The sequence below is a fragment of the Pithys albifrons genome, chromosome 6, assembly GCF_047495875.1.
Source record: "Pithys albifrons albifrons isolate INPA30051 chromosome 6, PitAlb_v1, whole genome shotgun sequence".
Classification (NCBI taxonomy): domain Eukaryota; kingdom Metazoa; phylum Chordata; class Aves; order Passeriformes; family Thamnophilidae; genus Pithys; species Pithys albifrons.
In genome coordinates, this window is record NC_092463.1 from 7,213,413 (window position 1) to 7,227,123 (window position 13,711).

At 39.9% G+C, this 13,711-nt stretch overlaps 1 protein-coding gene across 3 annotated transcripts in view; it reads right to left on the reverse strand.

Annotated features, from left to right (window-relative positions):
• Positions 1-13,711, reverse strand: part of PPP2R5E (protein phosphatase 2 regulatory subunit B'epsilon) — a 76,283-nt gene that overhangs the window by 51,602 nt on the left and 10,970 nt on the right. The gene's annotated exons all lie outside the window — the stretch shown is intronic.

Genomic DNA, 13,711 nt, shown 5'->3' on the forward strand with positions numbered 1-13,711 from the left:
GTCCCTGAACTACAACCACCTCCAAGACTGAACTAGGCTATTGTTTTCTACTCCTGATTTTTTTTAAAGAAGTTATCCAGACTAATATAGTGACATTTTGAATCACAAGCAATTCACGGGGTTCAGTGTTTAGATTTTAAAACTGTAGTTGGTAGCAAAAAAACTCTAAGGGAAAAGACCCAAAATATTTGAAAACTGTAGGTGGGAGCAAAAAAACTCTAAGGGAAAAGACCCAAAAAGTTAAGGGGAAAAAATAAGGAAAACAAACAAACAAACAAAAAAGATAAAGGAAAACAAAAAAAGAAAAGAAAAAAACCAAGGAAAACAAAAAGATTACTGTTTTTCTAATTCTATTTACATTCCGAATCATGATAGAGCCCTTCTTCATCTTTCCAATCTACGTGCAGGAAGCTCTGCCTATAAACAAAGTATCTTCTAACCAACTATTACCAGCCCCCTTGACACACCACCTTTGACAGCAGCGTATGAATGAACACTCCACTCCAGAGCTGCAGGAGCTGGAGCGCTGCATGGCGGAGGCTCGAAGGGGTCCCACTGACACTCCTGCGATCCCGGGAGCGCTCCCAGCTCCTGCTCACCCACCCGGGACGCTCCCGGCAGCCGGGACGGAGGGGCCATGGCCATGGCCCGGCGTGGAAAGCCGCTCCCAGGCGCTCTGCTGGCTCTAAATTCTCCCTGGTTTTTGTGGATAAACACACTGGTCAGTCCTTTCATCACTGCACAGTCCCAGCCCCTTTGATCGCTGACGGTAACACCGAGTGAGCTCCGAGTCCTGAGTTATGGCCACACACAACATGAGCGGGGTGTGCCAAACAAGATGATTAAGCAGCAAAATACGACAAGGCATGAGTTATATTATTAATATTCCTATCTATCATTAGCAGCAGAAACGAGGGGTTTGTACAGCCAATGGCAGCTGTGCATAAAGCAGCTCCTCCACTCTGACTCCTTTCAAAATAAGAGCAACTATTTATTTTGAGTAATTTTACTCTTCGGTTGCTTTGACACCGAACTGTATTTCAGCAGTTTACAAATTACTTCCTCTTTCAAACTCCACCTTGAAAAAATACTGGAGGAAACTCTTGAAAAGGCAGACTCGAATTACAAGCCTTTGTTTTCAGTAAGAGCAGAATCATTTTTCAAGACAGACTGAGCAGCTTTCATTTCAGTAGCTCACTGATATAATTTGATATATTAAAGTATATATGTCAAATCTCCATGAAGTTCAGATTCATTAGCACACCATTTCATTTCGCAAATTTATTAAAACGTAAATCAAGGAGCAACTTTTAGGGAGTTTGAATAAAACAGACGGGAAACCTCCTTCCTTTCCCCCACTCTTTTTTTTTTTCAATCGCATCATCAGCACCACTGAGGTTTCACTCATTTCTGTAAGAGTAGCCATTCCCTTTTGCCTTCAATAATCTGCTTGACTATTTTTCAGACATTTGTTTGGGAATGGGAAGGCAAATGCCTAAGAAGGGCAAAAGTTATTATGTAAGGGCATGGAACACATCATAGTAAGTTACTGCATGTTACACTATCAAATTAGTGGAACAAACACTGAAAAGACCACACAGATGAATTTTTGATGCCATAAAGAATCACTTCTCCATGTAGGGAGACACTGTTCAATATTCCCTAAGATTCTGACCCAAAGAAGGGAATACCAAGTGAACACAGGAGGCATTTGCCACTGAACTGTCCAGCTGACAATGAGGATCTTCAATGTCTGTGGTCTCAGCCTTGTCCTCAGCTGTAAACAAAGAGGGGAGAAAGGGCAGGCAAAGATAGAAGTGCCCCGTCAGGGCAGGCAGAAGGAGGGGAGAAAATAGAAGAGCTTAAGCAGGATCGCAGTTTAAAATTATTTTAAATCTGTGGCCCTTCTTTAACCTGGTGAGGCTTTTTAAAACATGCCAATGAGAAGAAACAGGTCTGGTGAAGCAACAAAATCAACTATGGATTTCAGTTAAAAAATGAAAAAAACAGTACACTACTCTTCAGAAGAAAAATTAATTTTGCACAATGAAATCATGAATTTATGTAATAAATTAAGCCCCATGATAATTAATTTTAAAGTTTTATTACTAACAAAAAAAATCTGATTGGGAAGGGACTTGAGGCTTAAGATGAACCAGTGAAGAGACACTGCTCCAGTCTGAATCATACTTAAAATTTCACCAGGGTGCTTCATTATCTTTCATCACGATTTTCAAAACTGTTTGTGACACTGATTTCTGAAAACAGAAATAATTCAATCTGATTTGTTTCTATTAAAATAAAATTAGAGCAATCTTTCAGTTTCTTAGCTGCAATAAAAGCAGTGAATCTTAAGAGTTTGTATAATGTCATATGTAATTTTTATCCTGTTTTTCCTCAAACCCAGCAATAATAAAATTTTTTTAAGACTGTCATTTTTATGCTGTGTTACTCACAAGACATCAATTTAAAAGAACACTGAGATATAAAAAGAGTGAGATTAAAAGCATCCATTAATTCTCAAGCCTAACTGGAGACATCCTGATTTTTCTGAATGTTTACTTAGTGCTGTGTAGTATTCAAGACTAGTTCCCACCAAGTTCACTTGATTTTGAGTCATCATCTATTCTGTAAATCACCACCCAGTGTCTCAGGCTGAGCAGCAAAACCAGCAAGTGAGCAATTCTCAACAACTAGCAGAGATTCACCCAAGACACACAGAGCACAGGGAACAGCCAAATCCAATTCCTGCAGGGAAATAACCAACCAGTCTAACTCATGAAAGCCTCACTTTTCCTCACGAATTCCTTACAGCCTTTACAACTTCCACAGCTTCTGAAATGCACAAAGCTGAGGTGAGGGGGGAGGTTTACAGCTGCAGATTTAGGAAAGGGCAAGCTGGAAGGGGCTACCAGAGCAGGGTTTGACCCAAATCAAACAGTTCCTACAATTTCCTAGGGAAGCAACCCTCCAAGAACTAATGTGGTCAGCAAAACCAGAACTTTCCAAACCAAGAGTCATGACTTTTAGGAAACACACAGAGAATTTATCAACACTCTAAACAGCTCCTGCCAGCCCTGACTTTTCCTCACTATTAAACCACATGATTTCTGGCTTTAACCAACAGCACTGGCTCTGCTTGTATTTGACCAGTATTTTTTCTCCATAAGACACTCTGTCCGTATCTTCTCTCCAGATTTTTAATAAACTATTCAAACACATTTTTAAATAGTATTGCATAAGGTATTTTCTCGGGGTCTTTGATCATATAATGGGTCTACATCTCTCTTACTCTCCTGCAGCTCCTTCAAGTCTGCCCACGATGCAAGAACCTCATAGGGATCTCACCAGAGCCAAAGACAGAACTAACACTGATGCCTCTGTCACACCTCACAGGAAACAAATCACCCTCATCTGCTCTGTGAGGCTGACACACACACACTCTGGTTAATAACAGATGCTAAAATGCCTGATCATTAATTATGATAACCCTATCTAGCTGTTACACACAAAAGAATCTTCTGCTCTCTCGAACTTGGCCAAATTTGGGCCACTATTCACAGACAAAGCAAAAAGCTGATCCAAGGCACAAACCCCACCCCTGACAAACAGCAAGGAGTTCTAAAGCAGTCATTTAACATGAGCAAATGTGCACTCTTTCAGAAATATATTTTTGCAACTTCTTAAAAAAAATGAGAGTTTTGAAACTGTCCATGTGTACAGCAATTTTAGCCACATTACTGTGTAGTGTAGTGACAAACAAAATAGTAAGCAAAGAACATGAAAATTGAAAACCCCTTTCTATCAGAAGCAGAACCAGCAGCTGAGACAGATCAACACGGACTCTAAACAATCTCTTGCTATTTCTTTGCCTCACTTCAAAAGAGAATAGCAATTTTTTTCTTTCGTGTAATTTTGCAGAAATCTCCCAGGTTTTAGTTATATTTGCCTACAATGAATTGATCATTTCTGGAATAAGCAGGCCACAGAAAACTGTGTTTTCCATTTAGATTCAAACAAGAGATTCTTGTTCATTTGAATATTATTTTGTGCCTCAATGTGAACTATGAGTAGGACATGCTGAAAAGATAATATTTTCCCCCAGTTTCTATAGCACCTGCTCAAAGCTCCAGGCACACAAAATTAAACCTATTCCAAAGGTACAAAACATTAATCACCTCTTTTGACATTTTGCAGGTTAAGTATCAAATGTGCTCTGCTGGAAACGCTCATACCCACAGGTGTTCAAACCTCTGCTTCTGAAGCAAAACCATCTCCCTTGATGTTAACTATTTAATGACCCTGCACAGAGTTCCTCTAATCAACTCTCCCCAGACAACAAGTCATAAAGGGAACCACACTTAGAAATGAATTAGGAGTTCATGCTCCCTGTTTAAATCAACTACTCTGGTCCCAAGCAATGGATTCCTCAGGCCTGCTCTAGAGCTCTGTTTACTCAGACTGCACAGCAGCTTCACACAACTTCACCTTCCCCCTGCACCTGCTGAAAGGGAAAAATCCACAAAATGCTGGTGCAGCTCATTTCATGTGGCCCACACAGCCCCTCACAGAAATGATAGGGTTAAAGGGCCTTTATACTCTGATTTGGCATCAAAGGGAGAAACCAGGGAAGCTCCCAGGACTACCCAAGCTGCAGAGGAGGCCTGTGCAGGGATGAGGAAAACCTGCCCTCCTGGACAATCCATGGAGCTCTGGATGCACTCAGCAGAAATTCAGGTCCAACCCCACCACCTTCCTTCTGGATTCCTTACCATGCCCCCAAGACTGCAGCACAAAACAAACCCTTTGGGTAAATTTCCATGGTATTACAGCTTAGAAAAACATGAAGGGCAGCAGATACACAGAGCTTTCTGAAAAGTTCAGAGGGCAACACTCCCAGCTTTCACCTTAACTTACTCAGTATTACTCCCTTTGAAAAAAAGTCACATAAACCAACATAATGTACCCCAAAAAAACCCATAAGACAGGTGGGAAGAGAAAAGAAAGGGCTTGGGGTTGGATTTCTTTTCCCTCACATCAACGAAATATTTGTAGCTTAACTCTGTCTTTTTTTTGTTCAACACGAACAGCAAATTACATGCAGACAGTAAGTACATTTTGAAACTAAAACTTCTGTTATATCTGTCCCAGCAATTCTTCTAGTCATTAAATGTCTTTTAAGGCAAACCTAACTAAACAGCTGCTTAATATTTTCAAGTAGTTTTGGTCCAGGTAGCATCTGCCAACCTCTTAGCTACATTTAGTATCCTCCCACAGCTGAAGCCTAACAGACACCTCTCTCTATTGAGACTTAAATCAGCAGCCTCTTTGTCTCCATGCAACTGCTCTTTTACTGAAAAGGGTATGGCAGCACAGAAAGCACAATATGAGCTTAAGCAGTGAAGCTGGTACAAAACTTCTTGTCTAAAAGGAAAAAAATTGTGAATTTCCACTTACTTCCTCACCAGAAAAAATAAAATGCAGGCCCTCCCTCTCTGCAGCCACGTGGCTGTTCTCACAATAGCACATGCAGGTGGCACAACAAGACATTTCAGTGTTCAGAATCACTCCCAGCCCTGGTAGCCACTTCCCATCCTTTCCAGAGAATGCATCAGATGGAATAATTTTAAGGGCATGTAGCAGACAGGGCCATGCTGCTTTACATGGTTATCTTTTTTTTCCTGTGAAGGCAATCTCTGCTCATGTAAATGAGCTTCCCTGCAATTTACATCTCCTCACAGTTTTACAAACGTAAATACTGAAATTCCAAACTAACTTTTTTCTTCTGTTTAGTATTTTAAGAATGGGGGTTTTTTCAGACTTAGCCGTATTCCATTTATAACAAAAACAAACACTAGGACTGATGTGCCAGGTTTACTTAACATTGCTGATCATCTTACTTCTAAAATATGAAATATGTGTTTCATACCAACTACTTAAAAATAAAAAATAAGTACTGGTGGTGTTTGAACCCAGGCCTGCCACTCAGCTTGGTTTCATCAACAAAAAACTGTGCTGGGCAAGTTTGCCATTTCATATGATCACTATCCCCACTCCACAAACACCTTGCAAAATCAGATTTATTTGTCACTAGGTGAAGTGAGGTGAAATGAGAAATCCATCATTCCCTAACAAATGGTACTTAATACCTTTATTAGACAAACACAGAATTCCAACCTTTGACAGTTTGTTTTATTTAAGGATCTTCATTTGCTGTCAGTTACCAAAACATACAAAAGCAACACTTAGGGGAAAAAAACCAGCTGTATTCACATCTAACAGTTTGGTACTAATAAAAACACTCACAATTTGCACAAAAAAAAAAAGGTGGGTTTACATAAAGTTTGTCTGTGGCTAATAAAAAAAAAAAAACACAAACCAAAAACCTCCTGAAACTTCGACAGCCTGTTGTTGATGACAGGCCTTTCCCATTCTCCTACTTTAAAATGTACATATTATCAAGTCCATCAAAATACACACACCCCCAACAGCACCAATAATTTTGTAAAAGGGTCACATTTTGCCTATTAGTAGAATCACAGAATCAGTTGGGTTGGAAGAGACCTCCGAAATCATCAAGTCCAACCCTTAATCCAACCCCACTTTGATTACCAGATCATGGCACTCAGTGCCACGTCCAGTCTCACCTTAAAAACCTCCAGGGTTGAAGAATCCACCACCTCCCTGGGCAGCCCATTCCAATGCCTGATTACTCTCTCTGGAAAGAACTTCTTCCTGATATCCAGCCTAAACCTCCCCTGGCAGAGCTTGAGCCCGTGCCCTCTTGTCCTACTGTTGGTTGCCTGGGAGAAGAGACCAATTCCCACCAGAACTTCCCTTCAGGTAGTTCTAGACAGTGCTGAGGTCACCTCTGAGCCTCCTCTTCTCCAGGCTAAACACCCCCAGCTCCCTCAGCCTCTCCCCACAGCACTTGTGCTCCAGTCCCTTCTCCAGCCTTGTTGTTTTTCTCTGAACCTGCTCCAGCCCCGCAAGATCTTTCCTGAACTGAGGGGCCCAGAACTGAACACAACACTCAAGGTGTGGCCTCACCAACGCCCAGTACAGCGGAAGGGTCACTGCCCTGGGCCTGCTGGCCACGCTATTTTTGATCCAGGCCAGGATCCCATTGGCCTTCTTGGCCACCTGGGCACACTGTTGGCTCATGTTCAGTACACACAGGCCACAGGTTATTTGTTTCACAAGTTTTTCTCCTCCATTACTCCAAGTAGCAATCAAACCTGAGCTCTCTGTGCACTCCTGAACAAACCAGCACACCCCAGTGCCAAAGCCACACTATCCAAACCCAGGATCCAATCGTTCCTGCAAGACCAGACTTCTAAACATGTGTGTAAATGCACCCACTCCCCTGCTTGAACCCAAGGCCACATTTCCTTCAGGGTGATGCCCCCACTCACTCTCAGTGGTCACTGCTAAGAAATGTGCACTTTGGTTCCTGCCTTAGTCATGCATACAAAGGTGAATATTTCTAAGTTCAAGGTGACTTCACACTAGGACCTTAAAAACTCAACAGGAAATAAATCAATTCCTTTCCCTTAGTGCTGCAGGAGATTTTTAAGATTTTAATCTTATTTAATTTTATCTTATTTTTAGATATGACATACTGGAAAATCTCTTTGTTACTTATTATTTATTCATTCCATAGGCATGAAAATATGAGTAATGTCTATTTTTAACTAGTCATTTCTTCTATCTGTTATTTGCCAAAATCTATCAATATTGAACTCAGAAAATTATTTAATCTTCCCAGACTTTACCCCCTTAGATTCTATCACACTATATTCTTCCCTATTCCAAAGATGAAGTTCTGTAGGAGATAAAGTGGATTAAAGACATATTGAGGATTATAGATTATACAGTTAGAACAAACACAGGCAAGTATTTCAATTAGCTGACCCTACAGAAAGGAATCACATTCTGTTCTCAAGATGATATACAAAAATAGAAAGCACATTCCACTAGGAAAATGTTTACTTAATAATTTATCATTTAAAAACTACTACTGTACAGATTAAAGTACAAAGACAGCATATTGAAATCCACATGAAGATGTATATGCAGTGGTTATAGCACAGTTTCAATTTTGATTGTGACTGTATTTACAAAGTTTACTCCATTCCAGCATGAATCACACTCCAGTTTTCCCTGACAGTCCCATGTTTAAAACTGATTCCAATTTTTTTGGATAGGAGAGGCTGAGAGACACAGTGCTGCCAAAAAGTCTAGAAATAAAAGGATAAAAATCTCAAATTATCCAGCTGGAAAGAAATGCCAATGAGATAAAAGAATCAATTTAGTCCAGACATTAATAACTTCCTTAATGATTTAATGATTAAAATAGCATACAGATAACATCTTCTGAGGATATTAAATAGAGAACTTTGAGCAGCAGTAAAGTCAGAACTAATACAAAGGAACCTAAGCTAATTCCTTACATAGCCAGAAAATACAGTGATACTCAGTTTGGAAAAACACCAGCTAATACAGCCAGGAAAAATAATCCTAAATATAGATATTCAATATGGACAAGAAACCTGGGAAACAACAATGCAGAAAAACTGCATTAACCACAAATGCAGCATGAGCTCAAAAGAGGGGCTGGCAGTGTCTGTCTTGCCACTGGATCCAGGAATGGGGGAAGGCTGAATTACTCCCCTTTTACCCATTTGACCCCTCTCCCAAAAAGAAGCACACACAGGTGGGTGCTCTGTCCCACTGCCTTTACTGCAGCTCTGAGCATGAGACAGGTCCTGTTCCTCTGGACATTTAAACTTCATGGGCAAAACCATAACCAAGTACTGAATGTTTTAGCTTAGAAGACCAACTGCAATAAAAAACAGACTGTTCTTTTTTATTGTACATTATGTGATGGTGTAGAGCTTTATTGTTATATTTGAAATATCAGAGCTTTCTAATCCAGAAGTATAATGCTTCTCCAAAAGCAAATAAATATGAAAATACACTCATTTCCAAACCATTTGCTTTTTATTGACCATGAAGTTTTGGCACATCTCACCATAAGCGAAACACTTTGAAGATGTTGGCTCTCAAATGCATTTTTGCCATAGTGCAATGTCTGTTCATGTTGGCAACAACTGCACAAAACAAGGGGAGCCCAACCAACCCTGCCCTCGTGTCAGGTGAGGTTACCTCAGAATCCACAATGAGGGTATGGCCATGCTGATCTTGGACAAATCTTTCACTGAGGAAGTCTCTCCAACAGGAATGGCTATTCCTTACCAAGCAGGAAGTAAGAGAAACTTACTTAGAGATACTTCAAAATCTGCTTCTAGCCACTTATTTTTCTAGATAATCACAGATATGTATTCACAGACTATTCTGAGTTGGAAGGGACCCACAAGGATCACCGAGTCCAACTCTTAAGTCAATGGCCCACACAGGGGACTGAACCCATGACCTTGGCATTACCACAACCAAGTTTTAACCAAATGAGCTAATCTCAGGGTCAATATTTTGGCATTCTTTCATTAGGAGAATATCCCAAAATCTCTAGAAAAATACCTTTACATTGCTAGTGGAAATTGGAATCTCTCCAATTCCCTTGCCCTCTCTCTGAATCAGCTCAGAAGCACATACAGAAATTATTTAGGTTTCACAGGTTTGTTTTTTCTGCTTTGAGGGTGAGGATGTTCCCCTCAAGTGTTAGTTGGAATATTCTGTCTCACTTGAAATTTAGGGATACCTGACCCAAAGCTTGACCTTGGTCCTCCTTGCCCATGGAGAAACCTGCCCCAAATGCTGTTTGTTGAACTTGACTGTGCACATGGTGGATGTGGCAGCTTAGGAACAAACAGGACACTGAAACAACAGGAAAGGGAACAGACTAGTCCTGGGAATTTCAACACATTCCTCCTGCCATACAATTTCCTACTGTTAAAAAGAGACAAAATATTAAGAGGTATTCAGACAAGATCACTGACTCTGTGGTTGTCTATTAAGAAAAAGATTGAATTTTTTATTTATTATTTGGGACACTGTTCTTCCTGAAATTAAGGACGAGTGAGAAATTTCACTCCATGACCTGGAATTTCACAGTTAATGGGAGGATGGAGTAAACATAACCTCAAGTGCTTTGTTCCTTTCTCCTGACTCCGGTTGACTCATGGCAATGAAGTGTCCAGAATTTTTCCAGGAGCCTTTTCGCTCCCTGGCTTATGCTTAACCCTCAGTACAGATTCATTTGCTCTTTTCTCTAATACCAGAGGACTCACTGCAGCTCTTTCTACTTGTGACTAAAGAGATTTAATCTGGCAGCTCAGATGATATTCTAAACCAGTTCACAGCAACACACATTTTTTTGAGACTATGGCATCCAAAACACAGGCTCCTTGATATGCTGATATTTCCTCCAAGCGCATCTATAAAGCCCCGGATCCCAACTCCCCACATACCTAATGGGTCTGCTCCTGTGTCTGCCATCCAACAGCACCCCACTTTTCCAAGAGCCAAAGCAAGGAGCCAGAACTCCAGCCACAATCTCCATCACTTCAGACACACAGTTTTGGAGCTACTCTTCTCAGGACTATTAACCACTTGTTTCCACCAACCTGTCTAATACTAAAAAGAGAAACTGGAGTGGCCTCTAAGCCTGAGTAAGATACCTGCTGAAGTCTGGATTTTGCCAAAGACAGATACAGATTTTTACTAAGATTCTCTATTAAAGTCAAATCTCTGTCTTAGCTTTTCATCCTTTTTGCACTTTCTAAAGATGTTTTAAAGATGTTTCAACCACTGCAGTTTCTCAGCATTGGTGGGGAAGAAGTTTTGTTTCCCAGTAAGCAGGAGAGGGAGGGGAAAAAGCAAGAAATACCCAACAAAGTTCTTGGGGAGAAAAGGCAAGGAAAACTACTGAATGAATAACAAATAGGAAAGACTGTCTTGCAGCAAGGTCTGATTACTGCAACAGAGGCAGGATGGAGCTGGCACACCCCTCACAGGGTGGATCTCCATCCTGACAGGTCTAGTCTTGCCTCCAGAAGTGCAGACAAACAACCACCATAACACATGGATGGAGCTCAAGATGAGCAGACTACTTTTTTTCTGTATAAATAGAGCTCATTTTATTGTATTAAGATTGTCAATAACCTCTGTAATCCCCTCCACCTGGAGTGCTCATTTATACACATGTGAGTGAGTTTTATCACCCTCTTGTGGAAAAATATGTAATCGTGTCTGTCAGAGGTTGCAGGAAGCAGCAAAGTAGGAGGGAGGGAGGCAGAGATAAGGACAAGCGAGAAAGCACAAGTATGGGCTGGGTGGAATAAACAAAGTGAAGGAGAGCCAAGATGACCAGTAACACGGTGCCACCTCAGCTTCTTCAAGCTATCCCAAAAATGTTATTTGAAAACACCAAAGAGAGCAAGCTGCCAAATTTACTCTCCCTTGGTAACACTGACAGTACTCAACAAATAACTTTTGTTCTCTACAGCGATTCAGGTGCCATGTCAGCTGTACTCACCATCTTCTGAATCTTTGTTTCCACACAGATGGGAAAACATATTCTCTATGAACAGTTTTGAGCAGCTAATCTTATGTGAAATCAGAGTAAGATTTCCTTATACAGGGACTGCATGTAACATCCATGTCCTGCTGCTGGAATGTGAAAGAGCAGAGCATGTGAGTGAAACTTGCCAAGAGAACTTTATGCATTCCAGTACATCCTACTGGACAACACAGAAGAATAGTAAGAACATTTAAGTCCTCTAAAATCTGGAATCATCCTTTCTTCAGTTTCTGACTATCCACAATATCAACTTGTAATACGAGAAATTTAACTTGGAATAAACTTCCTTTGCAACATAATCCATGTGACAACATATTGAAAACAACAAATTTGCTCCCAAGTACACTGTAAAACTTGAAAAATCCAAGTTTGGTACAAGCACACACAAAAAAGAAGCCAAGGAAGTCATGGGAATATTAAACTCATGACACTGTGAAGAAGCACAGAAATACCAAACAACAAAAAGCCAGATTAGGTAGGTATGACAGGCACTGTCAAAAAATAAGAAATCACATACAATATATCTCTAAAACTTCCTAGAAATCTTCCAGGAATCCCACAGAAAACTACAGACCACATCCAACCCAAACTGCAGTTACTTCTTAATGACACTACACAGTTTTTCTGATGCTCCTCAAGGAATTAGAAATTCATTAAAAATAATTCTAATGACTCCCTAACTTTCTAGATCTTCCTAACCTTATGATAGAAAAACATCCAAAGAAACACCTCCCCCTTTACCTAAACGACATTTATGCCCAGCCACCTCTCACAACGAAAATCATAGAAAGGATAATCACACCAGTTACATTTATTTCATTGTTTTAATCAAAATCTGACAGTAAAGTACTTCTCCAGAGAACATACAATTTCAGCTTAACCTTATTCTTCATGATGATGTCTGATTTTGCTGACTAAAAATTGCTTTATCTGAGTACTTAATCATATCTCCAACTGGGGGTCAAGTCCTAAAACTGATACTTTTACCAGGAGGAGCACAGAGTTATCAGCATTTATTCATCATCCTGGAGGTACCACTGATGGTTTACTTGAGCTTCAGCAAAATACCCATCAAGAAGGATGGCTGAGTCTGTGATTCATGTTTTACAGCAGATACATCTTTTTCAATTCATAACAGCTAAAAAAATAAAAAAACCCTAATTATGTATCAACTTTTATACTCAGCACACTGTTTGCCTCCACATCTCTTTAACTCAGGCAGTTCTGAAGTCCAACATTAAGTTATTAGAACAAGCTCTGCAGCTCAGGGAACACAAGAAGCTGCTGTTGGAGAAGAGCTGGCAATATGTCTAATGATGTACAACAGACTTTACAGCAATCTGCTATTCTAATTCTTATTTTAAGAACCTCCCCAGAAAGGATCCATTTCACTTTTCCCCCTTCTGCCCATTTAACCAGGTATAGCAACTCTTACACTGTTTACCTTCTCCACCCTAGACTCCTGAGGATGCCACAGGAAAAGACCATGGACTTTACATAAAGTAAAATACCACAGTTCAAAATCTGTCATCCATACTGGAAAGGAAGAAGAGTGATAAAAATTAATAAAGGGCAAAAATGCAAAATAAAGATCCTTTTTTATAAAATGTATTTAAAAATATTAGTGTTTTCATATAAAATTCTTATATTAGATACTTTGTTTTCAAGCAATAAAAATATAACAGCTAATAATAGACATACTGTGACTTGAAAACTAAAATTCATACAAGAGACTCAAAAATATTGTTATATTAAACAAATCTAAGCATATATCCATTTTCAAAATTATACACACGTCAACATCAATTAGAAAATACTGGTGAAAAACCTTCCAACACTGTGACTCATTATTACTCCTGATCAAAACTGATTCCCCTGTAATTTGAAGACTTTGTTCAAAACATAGACATTTTTTTCATCCAATGCAACAACTATGGGCACGAAAGGATTTTATGCTGATTCTTTGGACAGCTGCCTTATCTTTTGAAACACTTGATAAAGATCCTCAGACCTGGTTTTGGGTTTTTTCAGGCAGAAAACCACACACACACACACAGAAGCTGCCAACCCTACATAAATACCCCCCACCATTTCAGACCTGCTGAGAGGACACAGGATCAGGCACATCACTAAAATCAGGAGGAGACAGAATGTTTTCAGCAATATGTT